We start from the raw sequence: 10,492 nt of genomic DNA on the forward strand, positions 1-10,492 counted from the left end.
GTAGGGTCGTCAGGAACTTGGAGTTCATGTTTTCTGTAGGTACCTGTAATTCTTTGGCAAAGGGTACTGATACAAAAGAATGGGTCACTCCAGTATCAAATAGTGCAGTAGCTAAATGCTGAAAAATAACTACTTGACCTGTTACGACCATCGAGGCACTAGCAGCTTCTTCTTTGGTGAGGGAGAATACTCTGGCACTGGCTGGAACTTGTGGGGCTTCCAACCTTCCTTGACTGATCTGAGGTCCTTCCAGAGTTGCAGGCATATAATGTAGCTGAGGTTTGCCTCCGTATTGTATTGGCTGTAACTGAGGTGCTTTGAGCTTGTTAGGGCATTCTTTAGCCATGTGTCCTTCTTGCCCACATGAATAGCATCCAGTCTTACCCAAAAGACAAGCTCCTGGATGTGTTCTCCCACATTTAGGACAGAGAGGGATCTTGGTCTGCTTATTTGCTGGTCCTCCTTTCTGGTTACCTCCTGAGTTCCACTGCTTTCTTTTGTTACCCTTGCCTTTCCAGTTCTGCTTATTTGCCTGAGGTTTCTGACTCCCAGCTGTCTTGTCTTCGATCTTGACTGACTTTTGCTGCACTCGTTGTGCTCTGATACTGTCCAGATAGTGCTCAGCAACTAATGCTCTGCTGACCAGCTCTTCGCCAGTCTGAGGCTGATGAGCTCCACTACTCACATTAAGTGCTATCACTGGCCTCAGCATCCTGAGCATCAGTCTGACTCGTTCCTTCTCTGTGCTTACTAGCTCTGGGCAGAGACGAGCTAGCCTATTAAATTTCTTTACTGCTTCTTCCACTGACAGGTCACCTTGTCTGAATTCTATGAACTCCTCATAATGCTTATCCGCTGACGGAAGAATTCTTCATAAAACTCTGCTTCAAAGTCAGCCCAGCTCATCTGATTAACTGCTCTCTTGCTTTTAACTCTCTCCCACCACATACGAGCATCTCCAGATAGGCAGAATGAGGCACACTTGACCTTCTCGACTTCTGGCCAGTCAAGAAGCTCCATGGTGCTTTCCAGTGTCTTGAACCAAGCCTGAGCATCCCAGGGCTCAGTCGTGCCTGAGAAACTCTCTGGCTTTAGTTTCAGCCACTGTATCAGATATGCTTCTTGTCTTCTAAGTGCTGTGGGGACTTCCAAGGCAGCTGGTGGAACCTCAGTCACCACTGGAGTCTCCACATTAATGGTTGGAGGAGTGGGAGGGACTGGCTGCTAATTCGCCATCAGATTGACGATCACTTGCTGCTGCTCTGCTACTTGTCTCTGGAGTTGAGCAACAACTTCAGAGAGATTTGGTTTAGCTGCTCTGGGCTCTTCGTTCTCCTGAGCTCGACCCTCAGTACGAGCGGTACGGGGATGTCCTCTTCTTGACATCTAATTATGCAAAGAAAAGAAAGACTTGATATATTCTTTATCTTTTCTAACCAAACTTAGGTATATGAATAAAAGAGAAACAAACTTTTATCTTACTAAAGCACATACAAGCAAATACTCTATACTGCAAATAATAAAGAAAGCATAAGAAAGAAAACTTAAATACTTTCTTACTAGAAGACGGCAAGGATGATGCTGATGTGTGATGCTGGAGAATGGGAACTGCTCTGATACCAACTGTAACGACCACCCTTCTTACTACTGCTACTCTCTAAGGATGACGGTTACTTAACTACTAACTCTACTTAACCGGTATGATTAAAAATCACATGGAAACCCTACCAAAAAATTTCGGCAGAGTCTCCCCTGTACCGGTGACCATATTCAACAATACATGCAATATATATACTCAGCCACAAGCGGCTGGAACACATAACAATCAACCACGCAGTATAATAATTTTAACTCAGCAACAATAAAGGAAAACTAATCCATAACCACAACTGAATAGCAAATACAGTATTAAGTGTCCTTATAAACAGTTATCAAATTTCCTTAACACATAAAGACTTAATTAACTCAAAGAAACAAATCATAATTTATTTTATTCGCAAGGATCCCCAGGACTTCCATAGTGCAGACATCACACACCCCTCTTGCACCTCCTTGTCGCCTTCCTTCATATTAGCTTTCCTTTTTCTTTATCTGTAGTAGGAGGAATGCAAACTATAAGCAAAATGCTTAGTGAGCGCTATCTAACTCACAAAATCTCGATATGCATGTATATAAATAAAAACATGCTAAAACTGAATGCTAACATGTAAAGCTACTCATGCTCATACATAGCAAAGGAATCATACTAACTGAAATACTAAACATGTATAGCTAATCATGCTCAAAAATAGCAAAGAACAGTAAACTAGCTCATGCTCTTCTATTAGTAAAGAAACATACTGAAAGGCTAAACATGTAAGGCAAGTCTATACTATAATGCTTGCATAAATAACATAACTTACTGAATTCTAAACACCTTATGTATCTCATTTCACTTGCTTAAAGACTTATTCTTTAATACTTATGTGAAACTTTTTTTTTTAATACTTTTATACTGATGTGAAACTTATTTTACTTGTTCAAAAGCTTATACTTTTAATACTTCAAAATAGTAATCAACTTCTCTTGGGCCTAGGCATAGTACCATTTTATGCGCGTTCCCTAATAGGTTGGGGTAGCGAGCCACCAATCCTAAAAGAGCAGACCTTGGTCTACCAGGGCCAAGACCTTGGAATTGGACACCTGGATTTGTTTAACGACAACCTTGGAAGTCGGGTACTAGCCTCTTCTTAAAAGTAAAATACTTATTATCTTAATTACTTCTTCTTTAAATGCCTTGGCATTTTAATAGCATCTTGTGTGTCAAAATCCCTTAAGTCTTGACTTTGGGATTTACTTAAGGCCTTGGCCTTTTCTTTCTTTTTACTTGTCAATGCTTCTAAAAGAATTTGATAGAACTCTTATTTTTCCACTAGAATACATGGTTGTTCATGCTTATTAAAATAGCAAATAAAAACTAAAGAAATTGCTCATGTGTATCTAGTAATAAAGAAATCTGATCATGCTCAACTCATAGCAATTAAAAACTGCACATGCTCAATAATAGCAAATGAAAACTTGAAAATCTGCATATAAGACTAATACAAATCTGCGCTGTGAATGTTACAAAATTCTGCACTACAATGCTTAACAAGATTCTGTTCTACAATGCTTAATCATTCTTTTCATTCTGTAAACATTCCTACCTCGAGAGGGAACTATTGAGGCACATATGCACCTAAGAAAACTAGGCTGAATTCTATTCCAAAATCATGCCTAATGAGCTAGAGAAAAATGGATATTGCTTCTACTTAAGCTCGATGCTCACTAACTACTCAGCTAAATCCCTAGCAACCATTCTGCACAATAAATTGTGAAATAAAGGAATCAAGCTTGCTGAATTGAAACTTTAAAAATTAAACTTGCTGAATTATCAAAAAGAAAGGTTGTCCTATGCTCTAATAAAGTTGTACGTTTCTGCAGTGAACACAAAGAAAACTTGAACTGGAATAAGCTCCAAAGGGGGCTGTTCTAAGCTCCAAATGGAGTTGTTCTTGTCTGCAAAAATGCACAAAGAAGGAGGTTGTTCACTACTACAATTGGAGCTACTCTTAACTACTGCAAATACCACAGAGAAATGGGACTGTTGGTGCCCCTTTCCTAAAGAAAACCAAACTAAACCTGTTGGAAACTTGGAACCTATATAAAGCTTGTTTCGTTCCAAAATCAAATCCCATATCTAGCAACAGGATACTAATTCTTGCTGCCACAGAACTTAACAGAAAGCAAACCAAGAATACATGCTACTAAAACTTCAATAATACAGAACCCTAACCAAAAAGGGAACAACATGGCAGCAAACTTCAGAACAAAGCAGAACAAATTCGGAACACAATAATAAGCATAGTTCAGAATCTAATCCAATCAAAAACCCTTTCCCTCTTCCTTAGAAATCTCATGTCAGTAAGCCCTAACCCACAATCTTCACAAAGAAAAATTTGAAACAAAAGGAAAAGAACCCGAAACTATCCCACTGCAAGTGAGTAGCGACTCACCTCGCTGCTCTTGGACTTACAACCGGAGAAGAGAACTCTAAAGCTTCTAGGGTTCAGAGAAGGTGAAGATCTCAGTGATTCCTTCCTTTCCACATGTTCTCCTTGACGAGGAGAGCTCGGTTCCGCAAGAGCTCGTGGAAATCCCCTTCGGTCGCCCGTCGGAGACAAAGCTGGCTTCGTTTTTCCTTCGCTCGGGCAGAATCGGCGCACGCACGGGATGGAAGAAGGGAGAAGAGATGGGATTAGGTCACGGGAAAAACACTTAACCCTTTATAACCTAGATTTTATTTTTGCCCTTTACAATAACTTAAATACATCTCGCTACTTAGTTAACAAATCACGCGCAGGCCAGTTGGTTGGCTGCGTTCGGTTAAGTCGAGTTTGGCCGGAGGTCTTAGGTTCGAGTCTCAACTTCCACATTTTTGGTCAAAACTTCTTTCTTTTTGTAAACATACTAAACAACCTCCAAAAATTACGTAAAAATACTCTAAAAATTCCTAAAAATCTCTAGAATATTTTAAAAGTATTTTCAAATATTTTTATGGACTTTTAAAACTTGAAATAGGGAAAATTGGGTCGTTACACCTTATGAGCTCCTCAAAGGGGCATCATCAACCTAAATCATTAGGGCACAGTTTCGTTCTATAATCAACAACACGCCATATAAATAATATCATTTCCCAACTTATCGGGTCTATTGATTTAATGAACTAAATCTCACCCATTGATAATTTAAAGAAATAAATATTAAGTATACGTGTTTGTTATTATATCGTGATTAAGAGTACGCACATCCATAATAACTGAGGCCTTGTCCTTTTATGTAGTTAGTATAAAAAGAAACAACCTCAAATGGTCCTACTCAATACACACATAGTGTACTAGTATAATTTTATAGTTAAGATAAACTAAAACCAAATTACACTACAGCCACTCTAATGGTTTGTCCCATTCTATCTTGGTTGTGAGCTACTATTTATAATTTATAAGGAACTGATAACATGATCTTCTGTATGACACTATACACCATGTTATTTACAGTACAAATTAAATGGACAACTGCATTTAACATAAACGCAGACATTTGACTAATGTGATTCTTATTTTAAAATAAATGTTTATATAAAAGCTAGGTTTTTAGTATACATCCCAACAGCACAGTCGTGGCACGGGTCGTGCGGCACTCGTGCCCTAGCCTATAAAAGGACTCTTAACCCTTTCCCCGAGGAGGAGGTGAGCCGTCAGAGAGAGATACACCTTGGAGTCGTTCCACGCCATCCCGAACCTCTGTTCGATGATCCGAGATCACCTTCATCACCGCATCAACTCCAGAAACAAAGGATTGGATCCGAAGATCACTCGACGTCATTGGATAAGCATCTATATTTCCTCTCTCTTCTTGTTTGAGGATTGAATGTTTAATTATACTGTGTCTTTAGATTTTTTTTCCCCTACGTCTATGGAGTAGATTCCTTGTTCTAGGATCAGGGAGTGGTTGTGGATAAGTTATGATGTAAGGCTCATGCTTATGCTTTTACTCATTGAATGATTTTGCTTATCTTGTTTCTATTTAATATACATGAGACTCGTTTGCTTAGATTACCATGTCCTATTAATTGATTGTGTAGGGATTGATAATGTAAAAAGAGGATCTTAGATCATATACCTGAGGGGCCCTAGTAACAGGGGTAACCCGTTCATGGACATCTAGGATACTCCCTTGAAAGAAGAGGTCATTCCTCCACAAGGAAGTAAGAACCCAAACTAAACCCCTATCTCTATCCTTAATGATACCGATCAGGGTTGCATTCTTGTGATCTACCAAAGCGCCCTAGTGACAGGGGTTAACCGTAACAGGATTTCACAGCGATCTTCTCTGTTTAGTGCTTAAGTGTAGTAGCTTTAACTTCTGAAAAGTACATGTTGATTGACAATGAGGAAAGGATAGAACATGATATATTAGTTACCACCACAATGAAATCAAACTTCTAGAGCTCTTCCCAAACCAAGTAAAACACTCTCTTTCGCTAGTTCTCACATCTACTTCCAAAGCTCTTTTCTTCTTAAGAAATAGTTCACTTACAACCATCGGTAGTTTAGCTAATTCTACGTGAACAATCGCTAGTGCTTATAACCAGTTCTCGTGGGATCGATAATCTTTTATTACTGACGACGTATCCGTGCACTTGCGGAAGCGTAACAAGTTTTTAGCGCCGTTGTCGGGGACTGCATCTATAACATTAGTGATAATAATATTGGATTAGACTAGACTTTGTTTTTCTTTATTTCACTTTATTTTCTGCATTTTTATTTACAAAAAAAAATTATATTTTAACTCTTTTTTTTATTCTACACTTGGATTATTCAATTTCTTAATCTTGTATGCGAAGAGCTAATCTTTCAGGGAAACTTCTACCGTTCGATCCAGAAATTGATAGAACTTTTCTAAGGATAAGAAATTACAAAAACTCCAAATAGAACAAGAAACTTCCAAAATAGATGACAAGCTTTTGAAGGACTATGCAGCACCTTAGGCACGAGGGGTTCGGTCTAGTATCACTCGACCACCAATTGAAGCCAACAATTTCAAAATCAAGCCTGCAGTAATCCACATGGTCCAGCAAAATCAATTTGGCAGAGGACCGCATGATGATCCCAATCATCACTTGGAGCTCTTCTACGAGATCTATAGTACTATGAAAGTGAACGGGGTCCCTCCAGAAACAGTAAGGTTACTTCTTTTTGGATTTTCCCTGAAAGATGGAGCCAAGCAGTGGCTTAATTCTTTACCATCAAACAGCATTGCATCTTGGGAGCAGTGTGAGCAGAAATTTCTGGACAAATTTTACCCGCCGAGTAAAACTGCGCACATGAGGAATTTAATTGCAAGCTTCAAACAGACAGACTTAGAATCATTATTCGAAGCATAGGACAGATTCAAGAGTATATTGAGATAGTGCCCCCATCATGGCCTCGAGAAGTGGTTGGTGTTACACACGTTCTACAATGGAATCAACTATCACACGAAGGTATCCCTCGATTCTGTGGCAGGAGGAGCATTAATGAACAAGAGTCTTGATGAAGCTGAAGATATCATAGAGAATGTGGCCCAGAACCATCATCAATGGGCAACTGAAAGATCTGGAGGTTCCTTCTCTGGGATCCAATAAAGGCATCAGGAAAATTTGACGTGGATGCAGTCACGCTCATGTCTGCAAGGCTGGATGCTGTAACTAAGAAGCTTAAGATCATGGGGAACAAAATAGCCAGTGTAATAGTGTGTGTGTACGAAACTTACGGAAGTTCAGATCATGCTCAAGATACTTGTCCCCTAGGGTCAATACAAGCACAAATAAACCAACTTGAGCAATGTGATGCGATAGTTAGTTATAACCAAAGGAAAAACAATCCCTACTCTGACACATATAACTCTGTGTGGAGGAACCACCCAAATTTTTCTTACCGGGGCAATCAATATCAAGGACCAGCAAAGCCAAGCTACCAACCTGGGCAATAAAGCTACCAACCTGGACAACAGACTTATCAACAACAACAACCTTCACAACTGTCCAGAATTGAAAAGATGCTTGAAGAAGCTCTCTTGGAGCAAAAAGAAAAGAAGAAAGAAATCAAGCAATTAAATCAAATAATGGAGAATTCTGAAAAGCATCAAAAGATACAAGATAGTCAAATCGCCCAAATAGCCCAGTCTTTTTCAAGAGCACCGGGAGCATTTCTGGGAAAGCCTGACATAAACCCGGTGGAACATTGCAACCGCATTGAGCTGAGGAGCAGACAGACTTTAGGAGATCCCCAAATGACTGCTCAGAAAGGAATTGATTCAGAAGAAGAGCCCTCTCCTCTAATGCCTAATTTGGTTCAGAACAAGGATAGGGAGGAGATTACCAAGAAGGTTGAAGGGACTCTTCCACTTCCCCCACAAAGTCAAACGATTTCTTTCCCCTAAAAGCTAATAACATCCTAAAAAGATGAAGAGTTCCACCAATTTCTTAAGAAGATTAAAGAAATATGCATTGAAGTACCTCTAATAGACGCACTGCACCAAATGTCGAAGTTCACCAAATTTCTAAAAGGTATTCTATCTAACAGAAGATAGAAGGGTGACTTCGAGACTGTAGCATTGATGGAGAAGTGCAGCGCTCTACTCACGGTAGACATTCCCCCGAAACTCCAGGATCAAGGAAGTTTTTCTATACCATGTAAAATTAGCTCTGAGATCATACACAAGGCTTTCTACGACTTGGGAGCGAGTGTCAGCCTACTTCCATACTCGTTACGCAAGAAACTAGGACTCCAGACATTAAACTTACTACTATGGCACTACAATTGGCTGACCATTCGTGAAGATACCCAATGGGTATAGTAGAAGATGTGCCAGTAGAGATAGGCGGATGTATCATCCCCACAGATTTTGTTGTCCTGGATATGGAGGAAGATCCCAAGATCCCAATCATCCTTGGAAGACCATTCCTTGCCACCGCTAGAGCCCTCATCAATGTGAAACGTCACAAGTTAGCCCTGGAGATCGGTAAAGAAAGGTTAGAATTCGATTTATCTGATTCTCCTAATTGCATCTCTTCTTTTCAGGGAAATTCTAGCAAGTCGACTATACACAAAGCTAAGGAATACAGTTTTCATGGGAGGCCGTCGGACATGATGCATGATTCGGTAAAACTTGAGAGGTCGCCCCCAACAAGAAATAAGAAGTATATTTGTCCTGCACGAGCGAAACTGAGGGAGCAAACTGGAGCATTAACCCTAGGAGGAGAGTCATGCTTCCATGGGTTTAGTCCACATTAATTGATACGGGGTCGAGCTAAAGACCTAAAACAAACGCTTCTTGGGAGGCGACCCAAGGGTTTCATTTTAATTCGTTATTCATTTGCTGTTTTATTTTTTTTAGTTAGTTCAATCAAGTATTTTTGGATCTTTGTTCTCAGGGTGAGCATTAGCCTCCACGAGCTGGCCGTGATCGTTTCATGGGCATGGGGGTGTCGGAGGGGTCAAAAAAGGAGAAGAGCGAGACACTACATGCTTAAGGAAGTCGGTCGTGTGACCTTACACGGTCGTGCAAAGCTGACAGAGAAGGAAATGTCACAGGCCGTGTGAACCCACACGGCCATGTGGCCTTTGCAGAGAAGGAATAATACACGGTCGTGTGGATCTGGCACGGCCGTGCAAAGCTACCCGAGGAGAAGAGTGCATGGGCCGTGTCAATTGACACACCCGTGCGATCTCGGCCGAGAGGAGGAAAGAAGGAGTCGTGCCAATAGGCATGGTCGTGCGACGACCCCATCAACCAGGTCGTGTCTTCAAGACACGGTCGTGCCTTACCTGTGTGTGCAGCCAACCACCCTAAATAACCCTAATTCCCATCTCTTTCTCTTGTTTCTTCCCCACTACACCTCATCAACTTTCATTATCTACATCTACGGCTCATCTTTACCCAGATCTAGATCTAGATCTAAATTTTCTTCAAGCCCCAAATCCAAAAAGAGAGGAACAATTCCCCTATCCTTCTTCTTTCTCCTCCTCTATCCTCAAAGATCCACCTCCACACCTTGCATACCATGTCTCAAATCCTGAAAAGACTTCGAAGAGGAAGCGGTGGATCTGGCAAAGGAGATGCACTGGGAGGAGACAAAGGCAAAGGAAAGGCTTCTTCATCCAAAGGCAAAGGCAAAAAGGTGTTAGCTAGAGCCCTAGAGCCAATCATTTGATGATTGTATTTTGGACTTGTTGTATCATATTCTATATAAATAAAGGAATTTGGTTTTTGGTTATTATACTTACTTGTATTGGTACCAAATAAACTAAGTATAATAACGTCCTTGAGTAGACGGTTCTCACCTATATCAATCGGTTAGTTAAACCGATAGTGAGATGATATAGGGAACACTACTCTTAATCATTCCTAGTCGAGTATTAACATTCAGGGACAATGTTAATGCAATAAGACTAGCATGTAGGTCAACTCGATGACTTGATCTCACAAGTCATGGATATAGAGATATCAAGTTGACACATGGGTATGCATTGGAGAATGTATACTGAATGACCCGCCATGAGAAAGTATCATGGATCGTTATATGAGTGTCATATACTTTCTCATGTGGCTATTAGTATGACTACTAGTCCTTAGACCTGAAGTCACCATGGATCCCTACATAAGGAGTTATGTACTTTGGTTTCGTCAAACGTCACCTGTAACTGGGTGGACTATAAAGGCGATTACTGGGTATGTAACGAATTATGCAGAGGGATGTGAGTGATGTAGATGGGATCTATCCCTCCTATATGACGGGAGTGACATCGATATTCTTGATAGAGTGAGACCACGAAGTGCATGGCCATGCCCAAATGAGTCAATATAGGATATTGAGCTCATTTGATTGAGTGAGTCTACTTGGAGTTCAAGATTTAGATTGATTAGAAGA

The 10,492-nt window shown here is 40.4% G+C and overlaps 1 non-coding gene across 1 annotated transcript; it reads right to left on the reverse strand.

Annotated features, from left to right (window-relative positions):
- Positions 1-6,898: 6,898 nt before the first annotated feature.
- On the reverse strand, positions 6,899-7,008 carry LOC121968858. The gene has a single exon (XR_006108386.1). It is a non-coding gene; the product is annotated as a small nucleolar RNA R71 (small nucleolar RNA).
- Positions 7,009-10,492: the final 3,484 nt, after the last annotated feature.

The sequence above is a fragment of the Zingiber officinale genome, chromosome 3B (assembly GCF_018446385.1).
Source record: "Zingiber officinale cultivar Zhangliang chromosome 3B, Zo_v1.1, whole genome shotgun sequence".
NCBI lineage: Eukaryota > Viridiplantae > Streptophyta > Magnoliopsida > Zingiberales > Zingiberaceae > Zingiber > Zingiber officinale.